Source organism: Lactuca saligna, chromosome 2, assembly GCF_052625555.1.
Source record: "Lactuca saligna cultivar CGN05327 chromosome 2, ASM5262555v1, whole genome shotgun sequence".
Classification (NCBI taxonomy): Eukaryota; Viridiplantae; Streptophyta; class Magnoliopsida; order Asterales; family Asteraceae; genus Lactuca; species Lactuca saligna.
The window spans coordinates 18,892,394-18,913,626 of NC_136418.1; positions in this window are offsets into that span (position 1 = coordinate 18,892,394).

Here is a 21,233-nt window from a genome sequence, read left to right on the forward strand (position 1 = left end):
TCACATCACTCATCGGACGAATATAGTTGATCATGCTATATTCCTCCAAGACTTGATTACATATCCCGAGGCATAATGTTAGTGTACAACTCATCCATTTTTTACTTTTCATGATTTTCCTAAATGTGACACCATACCGGCATGCATGCATGTACTTATATTTTTCATAAAAATAATGTTTTATTTTTAAGAGTATAATTTTAGGGAAAACATTTAGTCAGAGAATCTTAGTCCGATTGTGTTTATAGTTGGTATATCTTATATGGTTCGATATACTAACTTCACTGTAAACAATGCTCTGATACCAATCAGTCACACCCCCAAACCAAGGATGACGGAAACGTAAATACAACCATTATAAATATAATCGAGAAAGTTACATAGTATTATAAGAGTACATGTTTCAAAATCGATTACAATATAATGACAAAATGTTTTGATTAACGTCGAAGCGTTCCATCCTCAAAAGCTGGTAGTCACCTGTATTTATTGATTACCTGAGAATACAAGTAAATTTTGAAGGAGTGTCAATGATTACGTTGGTAAGTGCATAAGCTTTTTGTTTATAGAGTATAAATCCTTTCTTTGTAAATGTATAGTATGCACAAGAAAATCCAATATTTTCCTCATAAAATGTGTTGCAGTCTTAAGACCCAAGGACCCAAAATGTACAAGTATTTTACCATACTTATAATAGTGTATGCAGTTTTATAAAAATAAAACCCCTTTTTAACTGTAGAAATTACTGTAAACTGTATGTGTCGTTATCTCCCTATGTGAGTTATTATAACCATACTATGACATAGTAGACCTGTTACGATGTTCTTCAGGTATCAGAATGTTATGACATTTGTCACCCCCAACCTGCCGGTCGGGATGTTGCAAGCAGCTTGGGTGTGGGTTGTTAATCCCAATATAGATCTATACACAAGTATCACGTTCTCCCTACAAGAGATTCTAACTACATGAATTTAACCAGTACTCTAAGAGTACAATGAAGTAGTGCCTCACAACCGGATTTAACGAGTTTACGTGTAGTGTAATTGAAAAACCTTTTTGTAGTAGGAGTATAACCCTCCTTAGTTCGTAGAGTTGATGTAACATAAAATATACCTATTATAGCTTATCATGAATGTACGTAGTAATGAAAAACCCGTTTGTAGAGAGAATTGAACCTTTTCATAGTGAATAGTAATATAACAATTCGTAAACTATACTTATTAGAGTTTGTCATGTATGTTTGCAATGACCAAAAATCATTGTAATGAACTAGTATTTCTGTTATTTAAGTGTAACTTAACAGAAAACACAAGTAAATATGTAGTCATCATAGATAAACACTTTGCTCAACACATTAGAAAGTGTTAATGACTTGTAAACTGTTTGTATCTAGTTTTACCTTTCTGTCATTGTTTTTGTAAAAAGTACAGATAATTCATCATGAGTCGAAATCAAAATCCGTAAACACCGGAAGTTCACAAAATGTGTCTAGTATTCTCACAATTTTTATTATGATTTTTAATCATTCCTAAATCATGTTAAAATGACAATTTTCACTGAGTTTATTGGTTTGACTTGTTGACTTTGACTTGACCATAATTTGATGGTCGTCACATCATCCCCCCGTTAGAAGGAATTTCGTCCCGAAATTAGTGTTTTGAATGGGATTTCAAAGATTGGGGAAGAGATGCGGGTATTTTTGTTTCATCTGATCTTCGCGTGCCCAGGTGAACTCGGGACCTTGCTTAGCGTTCCATCGGACCTTCACAATGGGAATTCGACTTTGTTTTGTTCTTTTGATTTCCCGGTCCATGATTTCTACGGGTTCTTCCACAAAGTGGACTCTCTTGCTGATTTCAATCTCGTCAAGAGGGATAACAAGAGTCTTGACGGACAAGCACTTCTTTAAGTTGGACAAATGGAAGGTAGGATGTACATTTTTGAGTTTTTGCGGTAATCGAAGTTTGTATGCTACCGCGCCAATCCTAACGAGGATCTCGAATGGCCCGATATATCTCGGATTCAGCTTTCCTCATTTACCGAAACGTATTAAGCCTTTCTAGGGTGAGACTTTTAAGAACACTCGATCTCCAATCTGGAATTCCAAAGGCTTTCTTCTATTATCCACGTAACTCTTTTGTTTGTCTCTAGAAGCCTTTAATCGTTCTCGGATTTGGACAATCTTCTCGGTGGTTTCTCTTATGATCTCCGGGCTAGTGAGGGTGCTGTTAGGGACTTGTCTCTTTTCTAGTCGTGTGTCACCCACTTCAGCCCAACACAACGGTGATCTGCACTTGCAGCCATAGAGGGATTCAAATGGGGCATCCTTGATGCTAGTGTGATCACTATTATTGTATGAGAATTCAATATGTGGTAAATTGACATCCCAAAATTTACCAAAGTCTATCACACACGCCCTTAGCATGTCTTCTAGCGTTTGAATGGTCCTCTCACTTTGCCCGTCGGTTTGTGGGTGTTAGGTTGTACTCATGTCCTTCCTAGTTCCCAAGAATTTCTGGAGTGACTGCCAGAATCGCCAGGTAAATCGACTATCCCTGTTTTAGATAATGGAGTTTGGCACCACGTGCAACCACACGATTTCGTTGATGTATGTCTTGGTCAGCTTTTCCATTTTGTCGGTCTCCTTTATTGGTAGAAAGTGTGCGGACTTGGTCAGCTTGTCAATGATCACCCAAATGGTATCAAGACCACTCGTATTGTATTGTGGAGGAGGTGGTGGTGGTTGAGTTGGAGTTATCGGAGGGTTGCGTCTCGTCCCTTTTCTTGGAGGAATTGTTCAACTAAAAGTTTATAGAGATGAAGATGATATTAAGAATCAATTGTGATTATAATGAGAGTGGTCCATGGACTAAATCACCATAGTCCAACAAAACAGATGAGAGTACGATTGAAATAGAGATCTAACAATAGAAAGATGAAAGCATTTGGATAAAGATTTCCCATAAGATTAGATGGCTGTCAATAATATTGGCATTAATGATGTAACAAGTTCGGGAAAAATAACCTAAATGTAGGTCTTACATCAATCCATATAAAGAAAATTTTGACAGCACTAAGACCTTAATAGATTAACAACTTCAAAGTCTTTATCATAGACAGGAAATTAAAACTAGAGCTTTTACATGGACCTAAGTTATATCCAAAAGAGAAAGTAGACTCTACTAGTGACTAGAACGGCTTGGATGAGTCCTTGATTTTGCCAGGTGACGTTCCATGTCTCTCATGCGCCTTTCAAACATTGCCTGATGAGATCTAAGTCCCTTGACTTCATCTTGGGTTGCAGTGAGTTCTCTCTATAGGGCTACATTCTGGTTCAAGGTTCTTCCCTGAGCAAACTCCAGATGGCGAATGCAACCTGTGTTGACTCCTGCATCAGCATCAACCTCCACAACTCGGACGATGGCCGCCCTTCCCTGCTCCTCATTGCAAGCATTCCTACGAACCAGGATAGGCAGGACTCTCTCTACTGAGCCTCCCGTGCTCAGATTATAAAAGCTTTGGTCTTCGTTGTAGGGTAAGGGTTGACCCTGCTCGTGACTCCATCTAATCAAGTTTGTTGCCTACAGAGGTGTGGAGCCTTGGAATGCTGGACGAGGGTTAGGATTTGGGATTGGAGCCACCAGAGGTAGATTATTGACTTCTGGCTCGGAGTTAGAATCCTTTGAAAAGTTCTCTGCGAAGTCATCATCTAATGGGATTGCCTGATTCTCTTCTGGATCGGCGTCGAGCCATCCACCATTGCCTTGGTTGGGGAAGTACGGGTCGCCAGGGGGATGGAATCCAGCCATGTTATCTACGCGAGAATAGGGATAAAAGAGATGGTTAATAGACGTACTACTTAAGATAATTATAAGATGATCCTTATTAGTTACTTCAATACTCACGTAGTGCATACCAATTATATGTAACCGAAATAGAATAGACCTTCGAATAAGTGACCCTAACTCTAAATCCACAACCACACAAGGAACAATAAATAAAGCAAAGATCACAGATTCTAAGTCTATGACACCTTAGTCACATATAACCTTAGCATATCCACTCAGCAACTATTGACCTAATAGTAAAGACCTTTTTAGTTTTCAAATAAGTAATTATAGTAGAACAAAATATTCCTATACTATTTTAAGTTTATGTTCTGTTCTAAAGTTTTCATTGTAGTAGTGTTGGTAATTTTTAGACTTGTTGCAACACTACAACCATTCTTAGGCACATGCTAATCACTTCTCGGAAGAATATAGTTGATCAAGCTATATATAACTCCCAGATCTTATTATATGCCTCTAAGCCTACTTGTGCTTTCCAACAATTGCATTACTTTTTGTTCTGTCTTAGTGACACTGATTTTAGTATGAATGCAGGTATATATACTTTGGTTAAATATTTTATTATTTAAAAGTATAAACTCTTGGTTAGAGTATTTTAATCCCAATGTGTTTATAGTTTATATATCTTTTATGGGTTGATATACTCAATTCACAATAAACAAAGCTCTGATACCAATTTGTCACACCCCCCAAACCAAATTAGCGGAAACGTTCAGGGGCGGAGGACGTCATGTACAGTATTATAACAATGCATAATAGTAAAACAAGCAACAACATCCATTGCATTAATAGAATAGTTAAATACAAGTGTGTTCTGTGTAATAATAATAAGACACCAAAAATGTATAATCAAAGTAAAGACGAGTCTTGAAAATGCTCCGTCTTCTCAAAACCTGTCATCGGTACCTGTCTACTGGTGACCTGAGAATACAAGTTATTTTGAAAGAGAGGATCAACATTTAAGCTAGTGATTTCATAAGTATTTAGTTTCAAATTGTTGTATAAGTTTGAAGAAAGTGTTTGTCAATGTTTGTTTGTAAGTGTTTGTAGTAAATGTTTGTATCTCCTAGAAAATCCTATATTTTCTACTAGAAAAGTAGCCTTCTACCAAGGCCCGAATGTTTTGAATGTTGTTTGTTTGTAAGAGTTAATGTTTTTCCCAAGTATGACTATCATTACCAAAATATAGTTTTACATTACCGTTTATATGAGAAGATCACAAAGTGAATGCAATGTGAAAATAATGATGTACTGTAGTATTGTAGATAGTTACTACTATTGTACTAACTACCTTAAATCAATTGTTAATTAAGGTATAATGTGATATGATTGTAACCCTGCTTGATCGACTAGTAGAAAACATGACGCTCGAATACATCGAAATGTTATGACATTCGTCACTCGTAGACCTGCAGGTCCCAGTATAGCTAGCAGCAAGGTGTCGGATGGTCAATCCAGTATAGATCTATACACAAATTCACGCTCTCCCTCTAGGAGACTCTGGTTACAAAACATAACACAATAGTATGATACCATGCCACGAAGTAGCGGCTCACATTAATGTTATAGTATTCTTGTATTTGTATAGTATGCTTTATCTGTTCTATTGTATTGTGTGTTCTCTTTGTATAGTATATAGTATATTCTCTTCTGTTTCTCGTTATAGTATGCATGAACTGACTCTTTTATGTTTCATTGTACTAGAAATAGTGAGTAGTAATCTCCTAAACTATACCTATTATAGTTTACTCGTAATGTTGTTTGAACGACTGAGTATGTTTGTACACCTTTGTTACCCAAAGTCATTGCACTAATGTAAGAACTTTTATATCTATACATATATACTTAATATATAAGTAAGATTCAAATGACATTCGGACAAAGAATCGATACCCTAAGTCCACAACCAAACAAGGAACAAGAAATAAAGCGAGTTATCAGTCCTAAGCCCTTTCAATCTTATTTATATAACTATATTTGTATAGACATGATTTTTACAATATATAAGTTTAAAAGAGTTTTAGCATATAAAAGAGTTTGATAAAATGTTTTGAAATAGTTGTCTGATAACACAGTTTGAAGTATAAGAATTCCATTTGTTTGATAGTTATTAATCACATGTGATTGATATAATAACTAAAATCTTTCAACTTGTATTCCCCCTCCTCATAAAAGCAGTTAAAATCATTTAAAATGTAAGTTAGGGGTATGAACTCACTTGTAGTGAGTGGTTTGAATGTAAGATTGGAAAAGGATGTTGGGTGCTAAGTGAAATCTCGGGCACGAACGGATCCTAATAAGCATATAATGACATATATATGGATATAATTAGTGTATAAGGAAATAATTATGCAAGGAAACCACCTTAGGGACTAGGAAACACTTATATGGAAGTGTTAACACCACAAATGATAGCATCAAAGGGGTTTACAGCCACACAATGGTGTGTACGGCCAAGTGGTGTACGACCCATGTGTATACGGCCATGAAGTGTACGGCCAAAGGGAGTATACGGCCATAGAGTGTACGGTCATGGAGTGTACAGCCGTACACTCATGGAAGAACTTGCAAAAAGAGGTGTTTTATGGTCATATCTAGCATCCCTTAAGTGTTTATGATCCTATGTTGGGACATGAGATGTGTTTGAGGCCTAAACAAGCACTAAACAAGGGTTTACGGTCATATGATGAGTGTACGACCGTACACCCATGGTGTTCATGTATTTGATGATGATTTAAGGCTTAAAATCAAGTGTTTATTAAGCTCAACTAGTAGATAGAAGAGGTACTCACACTTTTGAAGGCTTCTAAGGAGTTCACGGCCCAAGAACAAGTGTATATTCTTGGTGAAAGGTGATGAACTTGAAGATCTAACCCAAAAAGAGATATTTCATGGATGAAAACATGGATATTCACTAGATAAATCAATGTATCAATGGAAGGAATACTTACATCTTTGAAGATCAAGGTGAAAAACTTGATGATAGTTGAGAGAGAATCAGATTTCTTGGCTTGGAAGTGTGAAAAGTGAGGGAAAAAGAAGGAAATGCTTATATATGTGCATGAGTTCACGACTATGATGGGTGTACAGCCATACATCCATGTGTACGGCCCTACACTCCTCTTGAAGGAGTGTTTGGCCCGAATTCAATAATTATGACTTAAGATAACTCATCCCTAAACCCAAACCTTGATTGTACTAAGCTTATAACACTCAAACAGACCCTAAACAATGCTAAAAGGTAGCAGATTCGAGTCTAACTTTGATAATTGAATGTTGTACAAGATAGAAATTTTGCGTTGTCACACTCTCCTTTCTTGGAATTCTGCATGCTGAACCTATTCAGCACCTTTTCCAAGTAGGTACTCTGACTAAGTCCAATTAGTCTTTTACTCATGTCACTCAAAGTCCTTATCCCTAGGATATAGGCAGTTTCTCCAAGGTCCTTCATAGCGAAACACTTCCAAAGTTGGGACTTAACCTCCTGCAAAGTTGGGATGTCATTTCCCATGAGTAGTATGTCATCCACATACAGTACCAAAAAGCTAACTATATACCCACTAGCCTTGACATATACACAAGATTCATCTTCACTCCTTGAAAAGCCAAACTCTTTGACTTTCTCATCGAAACAAAGATTCCATCTGCGACGTGCTTGTTTCAATCTATAAATGGATTTCTCAAGCTTACACACCCTATTAGGGTACTCTGTGCTGACAAAACCCTCTGGCTGACTCATGTAAACATCCTCAGCCAACTTTCCATTAAGGAAAGTAGTTTTGACATCCATTTGCCATATTTCATAATCATGAAATGCAGCAATGGCTAACATAACCCTAATAGACTTAATCTTTGCTACTGGTGAAAAGGTTTCATCATAATCAACTCCCGAAGTCTGAGAAAAGCCCTTTGCAACCAGTCGTACCTTATAACTATGTACATTACCATCCATGTCAGTCTTCTTCTTGAAGATCCATTTGCACCCGATTGTCTTACGACATGGTACATTATCAACCAAGTTCCAAACTTGATTGTCATACATGGACTATATATCGATGTCCATAGCCTCTTTTAATTTAGTAGCCTCAAGGCTTGCCATGGCTTCCATGTAGCTGTTAGGTTCATCCAGACCTATCGGTGTGTTATCACAGATAAGTGTATCACCTTCCACAATAATATAGAAACCATAATAATGCTCAGGTGCATTCCTAACTCTCGTAGAACGCCTCAGAGGTACAGACTCATCTGTCGGATCAACATGAGTTTCCTCCTCAGGTTGATTGCTAGGGTTTGAGGTTCCTTCACCACTTGACTCTTGAATTTTTTCAAGTTCAATTTGCCTCCCACTGTTTCCTTGGCTTATGAACTCTCTCTCTCGAAAGACTCCCCTTGCTACAAAGACCACATTATCACTGGGTCTGTAGAAGAGGTAACCAAAGGATTTATGTGGGTAGCTGATGAAAATAAACCTATCACTTTGAGGTTTGGGCTTAGCGTAAGTCTCGTGCCTCACGAAAGCCTCGCAACCCCAAATCTTGATGCGGTCCAGATTAGGAACTTTTCCAGTCTACATCTCATGAGGTGTTTTAGCAACCTTCTTTGTAGGGACTAGATTAAGAATATGGGTGACAGTCTCTATGGCATACCCCCAAAATGAGATTGGTAGTGAAGCTTGACTCATCATGGAACGAACCATGTCCAACAAGGTTCGATTGCGCCTCTCAGCCATACCATTAAGTTGTAGTGTACTGTGAGGTGTCATTTGTGAGACAATCCTACATTCCTTAAGATAGTCAAGGAACTCTGTACTAAGACACTCACCGCCTCTATTGGATCGGAGTATCTTAATGTTCATGCCCAATTGATTCACCACTTCCTGCTTAAACTATTTGAACTTTTTCAAAGGTTTCTGACTTATGCTTGATTAAGTAGACATATCCATATGTACTATAAGCATCAGTAAAAGTCACATAGAAGCGGTTAGCATCCCTTGTGGCGGTTCTGAAGGGTCCACACACATCAGTGTGTACCAGATCCAACAAACCTTCACCCTTAGCACAAGAACCAATGAAGGGTGTTTTTGTCATTTTTCTAAGTAGACAAGATTGACAACTATCATTCGACTTTAGGTCAAACGAATCCAAGACTCCATCCTTTTGGAGTTGGCCTATGCGTTTCTTGATTACACTTCCAAGACAATAATGCCACATAGATGCTTTATACAAGTTAGTGGAAGATTCAATACACAACACATTATTTCCTAGGTTATGTATAACCAATACAGCTTCATACACATCATCACAAGGTAACACTTTAAAATAAAGAACGTTAATAAAGAAAGCACTAATACCACCACATTCATTATCAAAAGAAAAGGTAAACCCTTTGTTTTTACAAAGCATGAAAAGAAATAATATTTCTCACCATTTCAGATGAATAACAACATTTATTCAAATCTAATGTTAACCCGCTACTTAGCAATAGAGTATAAAATCCAATCTTGGTGACAGGTGAAGCTTTCCTATTCCCCATCATTAAGCTTATCTTCCCATGCTCCACATCCTCACTTCTTCTTAGTCCCTAGAAATCAGAACAAATATGAATACCACAATCGGTATCAAGGACCCAAGAATTATAATGAGGTGAGTTATTAGACAATATAGTGTAAATACCTGTATGGTTGGGTTTCACTTTCCCATCCTTAACATCTTGCAAATACTTTGGGCAGTTTCACTTCCAGTGTGACTTTTCATGGCAATAGAAGCATTCAGCCTCTTTAGGGTTAGCAGAAGGAGTGGCAGAACCTTTCTTGGTTCCACTTAAAGAGGAGCCATCAAGGGACTTTCCCTTTCTACCCTTCGAGGGGCTCTTACTCTTCTTCCCTTTACCTTGCCCGATTGCCAAGATAGGGGCCGCAGTAAGAGTAGGAGTGGTAACAACCAATTTACCCTTAAAACCACTTTTTGCGGTCTTCAAGAGTCCTTGAAGTTTGCTGAGTGTAACTTCCTCCTTATTCTTATGGTATGTCATTCGGAATTAATCAAAACAAGAAGGTAAGGAGTGCAAAATGATTTTAATTGCCAACTCCTTGGGAAAGTTCACATTTAGCTTCAGCAAACGGTCGACATACCTTTGCATTTTATGTAAGTGGCCCGTGATGGGTTCACCATCCTTCATGCGGGTTGTTATCATGGAGTAGATGATGTCATACCTCTCTAGGCAAGCACTTTGATGGTAGCGGTCCATCAAGTCTTGGTGTATATCAAAAGGGTAATAGTCCTCATAGGAATTTTGGAGCTCGGCTGTCATCGTGGCCAACATGATACATGCAACTTTAGTGGCATCTCACTCATGAGTCCAGAATTCAACGATCTCCTTAGGAGTAGCAGATGACTCATCAAGTTCCTTAAGCTCCTTGTCGAGGACATATTCCTTGTTGATATGGGTATATTTAGTTATAAAATTTCATGCATTATCTTAATACTTTATATTGATTTTATTTTAATTAGTGAAAAAAGTGCTTAATTAGTTTATAATTTCATTTTTCAGCAACAATGACATGCTCGGATGGAAAAGGAAGCGGAACTAGCGATTGGAGGCTTGGATCTTGGATTTTGAAGAAAGAAGGATGTTGCTGGAAAGATTGATCCCTCGTCAGTGTTTTGGAAAGAACCGTAACTCTGATTGATGAGATTCAAAATGTACTGAAAACTAGACACAGTTTCGGAAGACTTTCGTGTTTTGAGAAAATGCTGATTCCAAACGGACTCGATGAGTTGGGCCTCAACTCGATGAGTCACATCGAACTTTCACGATTCTGGAGTCGCTAACTTGTCGTACACGAGTTTTAAGTGACAGACTCGTCGAGTAGGTCACTGGACTCGACGAGTCACCTCTGTGTTGTGAAAATTTATATAAAGGGCATTCCTTCCTGATACCCTAGCATATAGATGAACCCTTGGCGGCCAATTGTCGACTAAAGGTGTTGCTGGAGCGTGGGAAGCAAAGGAATCAACCATACATTAAATTTTATGAAGAATCAAGGCAAAATCAAGTTTACTCTTTACCTAATCTCTTGTTTGAACTATGTTTTTACCAATTGATTTCGTTTTTGAGCTTGTTTCTGCTATAATCATGAGCTAAAACTCATACCTTCTGTTTAGGATAGATGATTTTGTGATTATGGTTTGATTTTATGGTTAGGATTAATTTTAATTGGTGATATTGTTTTGTTAAGCTTGTTATAGAACCTCATATGTTAATAACAACTATTCTCTGTTAATAAATCAGTAATTAAGTTGTATGAACATCTCTTAGTTATAAATTTCAAATGATTTATGTGACGACATAGTTATATGTCTAGGAATAACGAATGTGAAACTAGAATTAACTAGAAGATATGTAAATTAATGTGTGAGCTTGTGTGATACACCTTTAACAAGAGGTTAATTGAATCACCAATTTGATTAGCTAATTACAAGTCTTACTTAACCAGAATCAATAAACTAGGAAACTCATTGGTTTAATCAACTGATCACTGCTTGAATTAATTTGTTTTCTAAGGATTAATAATAGCGAACGTGAACCTAATCACACTAATCGGTAGCCAATGTCAATTAATCCACTGCACTTGTCATAAAATCAACCATAGGAATAAATGATTCGAACCTAAACAAAAGTCTCCTTAATTATTGAATTTAGTTGATTTTTTATTTGCTTAGCTCTTAGTTTCTTAGTTTAAGTTTTAGTTAATTGTTTAAGTTTCTAGTCTTGCAAAGCTAGAGAAAACCCCATTTATATTACTTGTTTTATTTAGATAATATTAGCATTTATTTTAATTGTTTACCGTTCCTTGTGTTCGATACCCTACTTACCTGAACTAAACTACTAATTGATAGGTACACTGTCTTTCGTATGTTTGTTTTTGTGTTTAAGTTAGTAGGATTAAAACTAGTGCATTCTACACACATCACTTGTCCTAATAACGAGTGATCATCCTGATGTTCCGGATCCAATCCATAAAGTTCGAACCATCGGAGATGACTCTCCCACAAAGGTTCACGAGAGAGAAGGAGCCGGTAGGGTTTGAGCTAGAAGCAGCATTGTTGGAAGACATCTGAAAAAGAAGAAAGACAAGTTTAGATTAGATATAAAGATAGTCCTTAATAAAACACCCAAATGTAATATTAAGGCTAAGACCCGACACAATATTTTATAACTTTGAAGAGGGATGCCGTAATCCAAGCTATAAAATATTTGAAGGTAGGTGAATGACGATTCACCAAATTCCACCATGAAAAACGAAATAAGTTATTAGGTTTTAATTGGTTTTGAAACTCCTAAATTCTTTGAGATTCATTAAAATTTTCAATGACATGTTTCAATCTCGAGTGTGCCCTTCAAGTTTTGTGACTGGGATGCCGAAGATCACAAAATAAGGTGTGAAGTAACCATGCAGATTACTTGGTACCCTTAATGTTTATTACTCAATCGATGTGCTGGTTAACCACACGCGCTCCACCGACCTATGATAAACCATAATCCACCCTTTTCTTACCTTGTTAAATCCAGCTTAGTGTGCCGGTTAACCTCACACGCTCCACTAACGACTTAAGCAAAGTGCAAAGTGTAATTTCATGGGTTAGCACCTTATTCACATTTTCCTAAAGTAACTAAGATTGAGAATTTATAAAAACATTTAGTCACTATATAATCATCATACTTTTAATGAGGATTAAATTCATTGTCCTACCCATTCGAGTAACGTCCCTCCACCAGTCAAGGAAGCGGTGGGTGAGAAGTTGCCATTTTATAAGCAACAACCTTATACCCCCCTTATAGATCGATTTCGTGAATGAGGCCTACTAACGGTAAAACAACTTGTTCTTATACCTATATATATATATATATATATATATATATATATATATATATATATATATATATATATATATATATATATATATATATATATATATATATATATTTATAATATTATAAAGTATAAGGGTTGAATTTTAACTTTTAAAATTCTAGGGGTTGGAACTAAAGTTTCTAAATTGACCATGTTCCAAAACTTGAGGGCAAGTTTTGTAACTTTCAAAACTTTTCATCTTTCATAACTTATGAGTTAATGGTTTAATAAAATGAGAGACTTTTCATTTTATGTAACTTATGTGTTTAATAATGGACTTTAAAAGAGTGACTTTTGATAATCCATAACTTGAGGACAAATTATGGATTCCATTTAGGAATGTCAACGGGACCAAACGGGAGCGAAAATAGTTGCCCCCGCTCCCGCCCCCGAAATCAGTTGTTGCCCCCGCTCCCGGTCTCGCCCCCAGCTCCCCCGTTTACATAGCCCCCGGTTACCTCCATCGCCCCCGTCCCCCCAGTTTATATGCTTAAAATTCGTTTTTTTTTTGCTAAACAACTATTTTGGTTTAGGCTAAAAAGCTTATTTTTAATAACTTTAAAAGTTTAAAACATGATCTTTTAGAAACTAAAAAATTAAAAATCCAACATTACGAATTCAACATTACAAAACGACAATTCCAACAATCTTAAAAATATAAAATATGACAAATTCAATATTACAAATATAAAATACTTACATTTCCAAAAATATATAATCAATTCATTACCTCTTCAATATCTATTAATTGGAAACATGAAAGTGAAACCTAACCTACACCTAAAATTAGAAAATCTATTTTGTATATGTATTTTATATTAAATATATATTTTTTACATAAATGTACAACCGGGGCCCCCATGGGAGTACGGGACAGAGATACCAACTCCCGACCCCGATCCCAAAAATAAGCGGGGTTTAATTCTGTCTTCGCTCCCGCTCCCGTTTTTTTTGAAAATATAGTCCCGTACGGGGTCGGGGTCCCACGGGGGTTTTGACATCCCTAATTCCATTAAAACACATCAAGATTAAGAATTAATCTAACAAGCAAGTTACAAAAAATTACTATGATCTTCTAACCTCATAAGTTCATGAATATTCATATCAACAATTTCAAGAATCGTAAATAAACCCATACAAACTTGAAATTTTGATATTAGCCATTAAAAATGGATTAGCATAAACATTACACCATCTAAAACAATTTTATAACACCAAAACAGTTTAGAGTAATGTTTCTAGTCCATTTCCAGCAGCAAAAGTCGAAAAACTGCACTCTGAAAAGCCAACTCATCGAGTGCATGAACTGAATCGGCAAGTTGGTTGAATATAGGCATGGACTCGTCGAGTCCCCCCATGGACTCGACGAGTTCACTCAGGCAGAAAGAAGATTTTTCGATTTTCTTAATAGGTTTGCATCAAGTATCAAGTAAACAAGCCTAGGCTCTGATACCACTGAAGGGGTTTGAGCATTCTAACACTCCTAAGGTGTACATGCAACCCTAAAAACCTTGGATCTGTGTTTTACTAAGATACATGCAAATTTGATTTTCTAAGGTTCTTAACCTAACTAGCATGACATGGGGAACTTTTAAACATAATAGCTAGTTGAAGTACATACCTTTTGTTGTTTGGATTCCTCGAGAACCTTGTGAGCCTAGTACCTCAAGTGTGATGCCTCAAATGTCTCACACAACGCCACAACACTTGGAATAACCTTGAGAGAAGTTCACTAACACTTAAAATTCAGCTAGCCCTCTTGTACTTGCTTGTAGTGGTCGATTTTGCTAGACATGGGGTCTTTATATAGTTGTGACACAAGTAGGGTTACACCATGTAAATCCTAATTGTCATGGCTTTCCATATTCCATGATCCATGGGTTTATAACTCCCATGGATTATCCATGGAGCTCCTCATGAGTTTAGCCCAATTCATATAAACCATGGATCATTAGCCCATTATACAAGAATGGATGATTTACACAATCAACCCAAAATATTTAATTAGTCTCTTTTTGATCACTTAATTAATTCCAAATTAATTTTTTGATCAATACTGATTAAATAATATTATTAATATATTAGAACTTATAATATATTAATAATCCTTCAATGTCATTTCTCTCATTTAGTCTATCCAAGTGTTGCAATGTCATGCAACCCAAATGGACCATGCCAACCGGGTCAAGTACATTCCAGAAATAGTTATGAACTTAGACACCTAATCCAACATACTACACATTGATCCTTTCTCATTTTGTTATATTTATCATTTACTATGAACAAATTTGTGCGACATTTGTTATTTTTAATAATGAATTTTAATTTGTTTTTTCCAGTTATATCTGTTATATATATGGTTGGGTAATTTTTTATTGCATGCATTGTTTCATCTGATTCTTGTGTTTATAACAGTAGGTGTGACAGAGAACAACAGAAACTTTCGTAACTGGACAACAACTGAAGATGCCAAACTCGTGGAAGCATTGGTAAATATGGTGAACATGGGAGGATTTAAAGCCAATAATGGTTTTAAATTTGGATAGTTACAACATCTAGAAAACGCACTGAAGGAAAAAAAAATCCTAGCTATGACATATTAGGTAAACGCACATTGAGCCAATGATCAAAACCATGAAAAAAGATTGACAAATCGTTTATGATATATTGAATGGTACGAACACAAGTGGTTTTGGTTATGATAGATCCCCTCATTCTGTAACAGCTAAACCTACAGTTTAGGATTCTTACATACAAGTACAATATTAAATTTTTTTATATATTTTGTTACTTCTTAATTATTTATATTATAATTTTATGTGATAACCTTTTATGATACAAAATAGGTTCATAAAAAGGTAGGAAAATGGAGAAATAAAATATTTCCTCATTACGAGGATTTATGTATCATTTTTGGAAATGATAAAGTTGAAGGGAATAAAACCAAAGATTTTACCCATATGGAAGAAGATGTAAACATTGAAGAACAATCTGAACAAATAGAAGATGGTTTTGAAGAACAAACCACAAAAAATGAAAAATATCCAAACATGGGCTCAAAGAAGAGAAAAAGAGTTGATGTCGAGAAATCAACAAACCAAACAGAAAACAAATTACATTTTATGTTAACCAAATACATTTAAGTTTCTAGTACATTCAAATTCCAATTCTTTTGACAGATTCTATTCCTTTTAAAAATATTCTGCGAAACAAACACAACCTTCAAATTTACTCTGGATAAATTAGGACCAACCAATGCATGGGCCACATATGTCACACCTATATATGAGTGTGAATCACGCCTTTAAAAGCTTGGTATGGTTGTGCTCCTTGTCGAGTATTATGTTAAATGAGGATCACATCCAAGGTTGTCAACATCGGGATCCTACGTAAGATTGTTTTTGGGTTTGCAAGATCGGGATCGTAAAATTGGGATCAGGATCCTTAGATCCCACAAAATAAAACATAATTTTAATTTATAGTTTTAAAACATTCAATTTTTAGTTTAAAAATTGACAAAATTGCGAATTTGGTCCTTGTGGTTTGCCAAAACCTTTGGATGGGGTCCAACTAGTTTCCAGCTTGCACCAAAGGTCCAAAATCAAGGTTTTCTTGGGTTTTTAGTCCATTCCGTCATTGACCGTTTGTTTGGGGCCGTTAGTGCCTTCACGTGCCCTCCATGTGAGGCCATTTTGGTCATTTTAGGTACTTATTTTAAATAATATCATATTTCTCCCTTATATACATATATGCAATCCTCTTCCTCTTCTTCATTTTTATTTACAGAGAAGAATCCTCTTCCTCTTCTCTTCTACTTCGTCTCTTCTTCTTCATCTCTCGTCTACTTCTACTGCTACGAGATTCAAAAATGGTGCTCTGCTTCTGTGGGAATGTTGCTGTTGTGCGAACCTCATGGACTTCACGAAACCCTGGTCGTCGTTTCTATGCATGCCCTAAAATGGTTAGCAAACTCATATTAGGTTATGATATTTCGGTAGTTATGCAATAACTCTTCTCCTTTAATGTATTCTTGTAGGGATCCAGATGTGCATTTTTGGGGTGGTTCGATCCCCCTATGTGTTAAAGATCAACTGTTATCATACCAGGACTGTTGAGAACAATGAATAGGTATGAGGTTGAAGTGGGCCAGCTGAAGATGTGTTTGCTTGTCTTGTGGGTTTTGTTTCTGTTGTTTGTGCTGTTTTGGAAATAGGAATTAGAGGTTAGGAATTTTTTGTTGGTAGTAACCACTTAAAAATGTTGTCTTTTGGTGCTAGAAGGTTTAATTGTGGTTTATATATGTTTTTGTTGGTAGTAACCACTTAAAAGTGTTATCTTTTGGATCATTGTATATGTAATGCTTTTATGACAATGGGAAGTGTAATGGTTTTATCCTTTTATGAATATGAAATTATAAAGGTTTGATCTTGACATGATATGCAAGTGTAATGGTTTTGTCTCTCCCTTTTGAATATGCAATTGTAATGGTTTTATATGCATACATTAAGTACATTGCCATAACATCTTCAGGCTTTGACAGTACAACATAAACTAATAACAAACAACATTACTAAAAGGGGACCATAACAGATAAATGTCAAAACACAATCATTACCAACAAAGGGCATTAAAGTACATTATCAAAAGGGCATCAAAGTACATTATCAAAATGGAACAAAAAAAAGGCAACAAAGTACCAACTAAAGTGCATTAACAAGTCTTGACAAACATAAAAACTACTTAAACATCAATTCCCATCTTTGGCCTTGCAGGTCCTGGCATTATGACCCTTTTGCTTACACTTACTACATGTCACAGTCAAAAACTTCCTGCTCAGTGATTGAGTTTCATTATCATTTTGACTTTGACTGTTTGCTTGCCTCTTACGTTGCTGGATTTCAATCCTTTCCTCTGCTGTAATCCTTCTTTTCTTTTTTGGCCTGCCTATAGCTTTGTTGTGTGGTGGAGGCACAAGAGTTGTTGGGCAGTCACTCTTAGGCCACATGGCTCTACCTTTGATAGGCTCCACCTTGAAGGAGTACATCTCTTTCCATGTATCAAGCCAATACACCTTATGCACATAGGTGTATAGTTCTCCTACCTTTTCATTGTTGTCTGCCATTTCATTTAGGCTTGCAATAACATGTTTGCAAGGAATTCCAGTAAGCTCCCACTTTCTACAACTACACTCCCTTTTCTCCATGTTCACCACATGTTGATCATTCCATGGACCTTTAACCTGATACTTTTGTCCCCCATTCCATCGTGCATGATACTTACTAGCTAGTGTTGTGTTTGCTTCCAAAATCCTAGTACCAGTTGGAGTTAATGGACCTTGACACTTGTTTAACACCTTCATCACATTGCATACTCTCTTCATAAGGTACTCTCTGATGAACTCCAAACAACTGATAATGGGTTTGTCTCTCCCTTTTACAAGTTTGCTATTGAACACTTCACAAAGGTTATTCAATAACATGTCTGAAATTGCCCTTCCTAATAGTTCATTAACAAAACAACAGTTAGTGTATATCTATACTACAATAAAAAATAAGACAACAAATTGAGAAAATACCAGAAAAATGACTTCTAGCCCAATGATGTGGAGGGATTTTCAAGAGCCATTGATATGCTTCTATGTCATAATTCCTTAGCTCTACCATTACAGCTTCAAACTCTGGTATGGTGGTGGCTGTAGCACACCTCCAAAAATACTCCTTGTACTCTGTAGTCTTAAATAACATCCTCATGTTCTGGTATATGTGTCTAATACAGAACCTGTGTTCTGCATTAGGGAACAATTGTTCTATGGCTGGTAGAAGACCCTGTTGTCACCAAAACAAAATAAGAAATTATCATTAGTTTGTAATGAAACTAGTATGCAATATTAAATGTAACTATAGTACCTTCTGTCTATCACTGATAAAGGTGAAGTTGGAATTTGAATACAAGTCAAGATCTTCTGCAAGACACTGAAGAAACCATTTCCAACTTGAAGTGTTTTCACTTTCAGCAACAGCATATGCCAATGGGTAGGTTCCATTGTTGGAATCAACACCAACTGCACTTAGTATTTGACCTGGGAAAGGTCCCTTCATGAAGGCTCCATCTAAGCCTAAAAATTCTCTCAAACCTGCCTTAAAACCTTTCTTCAAAGGACCTAAACACACGTATATCCTTCTGAATTGCCTGGTTGGGGATGAAACCACAGGTTCTGAAACCACATCAATCTTTACAGTTGTACCTTCATTTGTCTTTTGTAGCTCTAGTACATAGTCTCTCAAAGCTGCATATTGCTTTACGTAATCCCCTGCAACATTTTTGGTGGCTAATGCTTTTGCCCTAAATGCTTTCTCTTCTGAAATACTAACTCCATAAGTTGATTGGAGTTGCTCTTGTAGGGCACGAACAGGCAGTCCAGGATTAGCTTCAATCTGATCCATAATACGTTTGGAAAGAAATGTTGCTGTGCAAGATCTGATTTTTCGTGTTTGGAGGCAGATGTGTTTCTGATTATATGTCTTAATAAACCAATAGTCCTGTTCACTTGACCTAGATGCATGAAGTTTCCATGTGCATTTAACTTTATCTGAGTTTACATCTTTACCCTTTACCTTTTTCCCAGAGGTAGGTCCACCTACCCCACTTGCATTTAAAACTACAGTTCCATCATAAACAGCTGTTAATCTACTCTTGTCGTTTTTTGTGAATGAGATATTCCTCCTTGTCTCTAAAGCATGCAGGTCAATTTTATCTTTCAATTCTTTCTTGGCTTTATATTTCTGCCCAATATGAAAAGCTACCTTGTGCACCTCACCAGCAGAACATAAGGTTTGTTTCCCCAGCTCTTTGATCATTTCTCTTCTTTTCCTGTTGTCCCCTGAGTCATCACTTAGTGAATCCCACTCGTCATTGTCAATTACCTCCAAATCATCTTCTTCAACACTATCTTCATTTCTTTGACCACCCATTCTTTGACATCCATTGAACTCTGCTTCTATATCAATATTTAGATTGAAATCCTCCATGTCAACGTCAACATCTTCAATTATGTTGTCCTCATCAATCATAAAGTCACTATCTTCATCTTCACTGTTTTGATTCTCAAACTCAATGTCATCAGGCTCCTCTTGTCTGCACTCATCATTGAAAGGAATATTATCTTGGCCTTCAAACCCATTAAATGGGATGCTATCTTCGTCTTCAAACCCTTCAAAAGGTTGAAAGTTTGTCATTAACTCATCATCTATGTTGATGTTAGTTGAAAATTCATTGACTCCTTGAGGATCATTATCCATGACAACTCTATACCCCTCATCTGCAAATCCTTCTACACCCTCACCATTGGATTTGTTCACATCAAGTTCTTCATTCACATCAATCTCTTTGTTTAACTCTTTTTCTACATCAACTACAACAAATTCATCTACAAATCCTTCTACACCCTTACCCTTATCAACTTCACCACTTGCCATTGTTTTTTCAGCACCTTCCCAATCCAATTTAAGCATTCTACTACAAGACGATGCCCCTTTACTATGTTTCCAACCTTTAGACCTACTAAATTCAGGTGATGCTGATTTGTATAAGGTTAATGCTAACCGTAAATCACCCTCACCAACATCAATTTGGATTGGAGTTACCACTTCATGAGCAACTACAGGTGATGAGGGTCTAATGCAATCCTGCTTCTCCATGTCTTCTATTATAACCCTTTTTGGACCAGTTGGGGACATAAAATATGTAAGCAAGTTCGTTTGACCATGCTCTGTGTACACTTTAATCATTTTGTTATTATGGGTAACATATCGTGAGAGATTACGCACATCATCATCGTTACCTAATGCTCGGAGTCCAAAGTCAAATCCTTCATTAGGCAAACGGAAATGGTAATACATGATTTCAGTACCATCATACCCTAATTCTCTCATCATCGAGTCTAGTTCATGAACAGAAAATTCATCAATGTCGACAACATCAAAGTACCTTACTTGGCCATTAATATACTTGATATTTGGAAACTTTGTGAAACTCCCTCCGTGATGAAGTTCAATAGAGAATATGTTGGGGTAACCATCTTCAAAACAGAAAGAGACGATTATTAGTTAGAGTTTTTCAAAGTTTGAAGCTTGATCATAAAATACAGAGTTTTTCTAAGTTTGAATCTTACCATAAACTTCTTGAACGTTGACAATCTCTCCAACATTTCTAAGTCCCCACATTTTCAAAGTTTCAGATGATCGTTAGGGTTTTTGCGTTTGAATCAAGAGGTATGAGTAGAAGACGAAGGAGTGAGGAATGAGTAGAAGACGAAGGAGTGAGTACAGTCTGAACTCTTATTAATTGAAGTGGCGGCAACGGAGGCTAACCTAAAATGACCAAAATGCCCTCACATGGAGGGCACGTGAAGGCACTAACGGCCCCAAACAAACGGTCAATGACGGAATGGACTAAAAACCCAAGAAAACCTT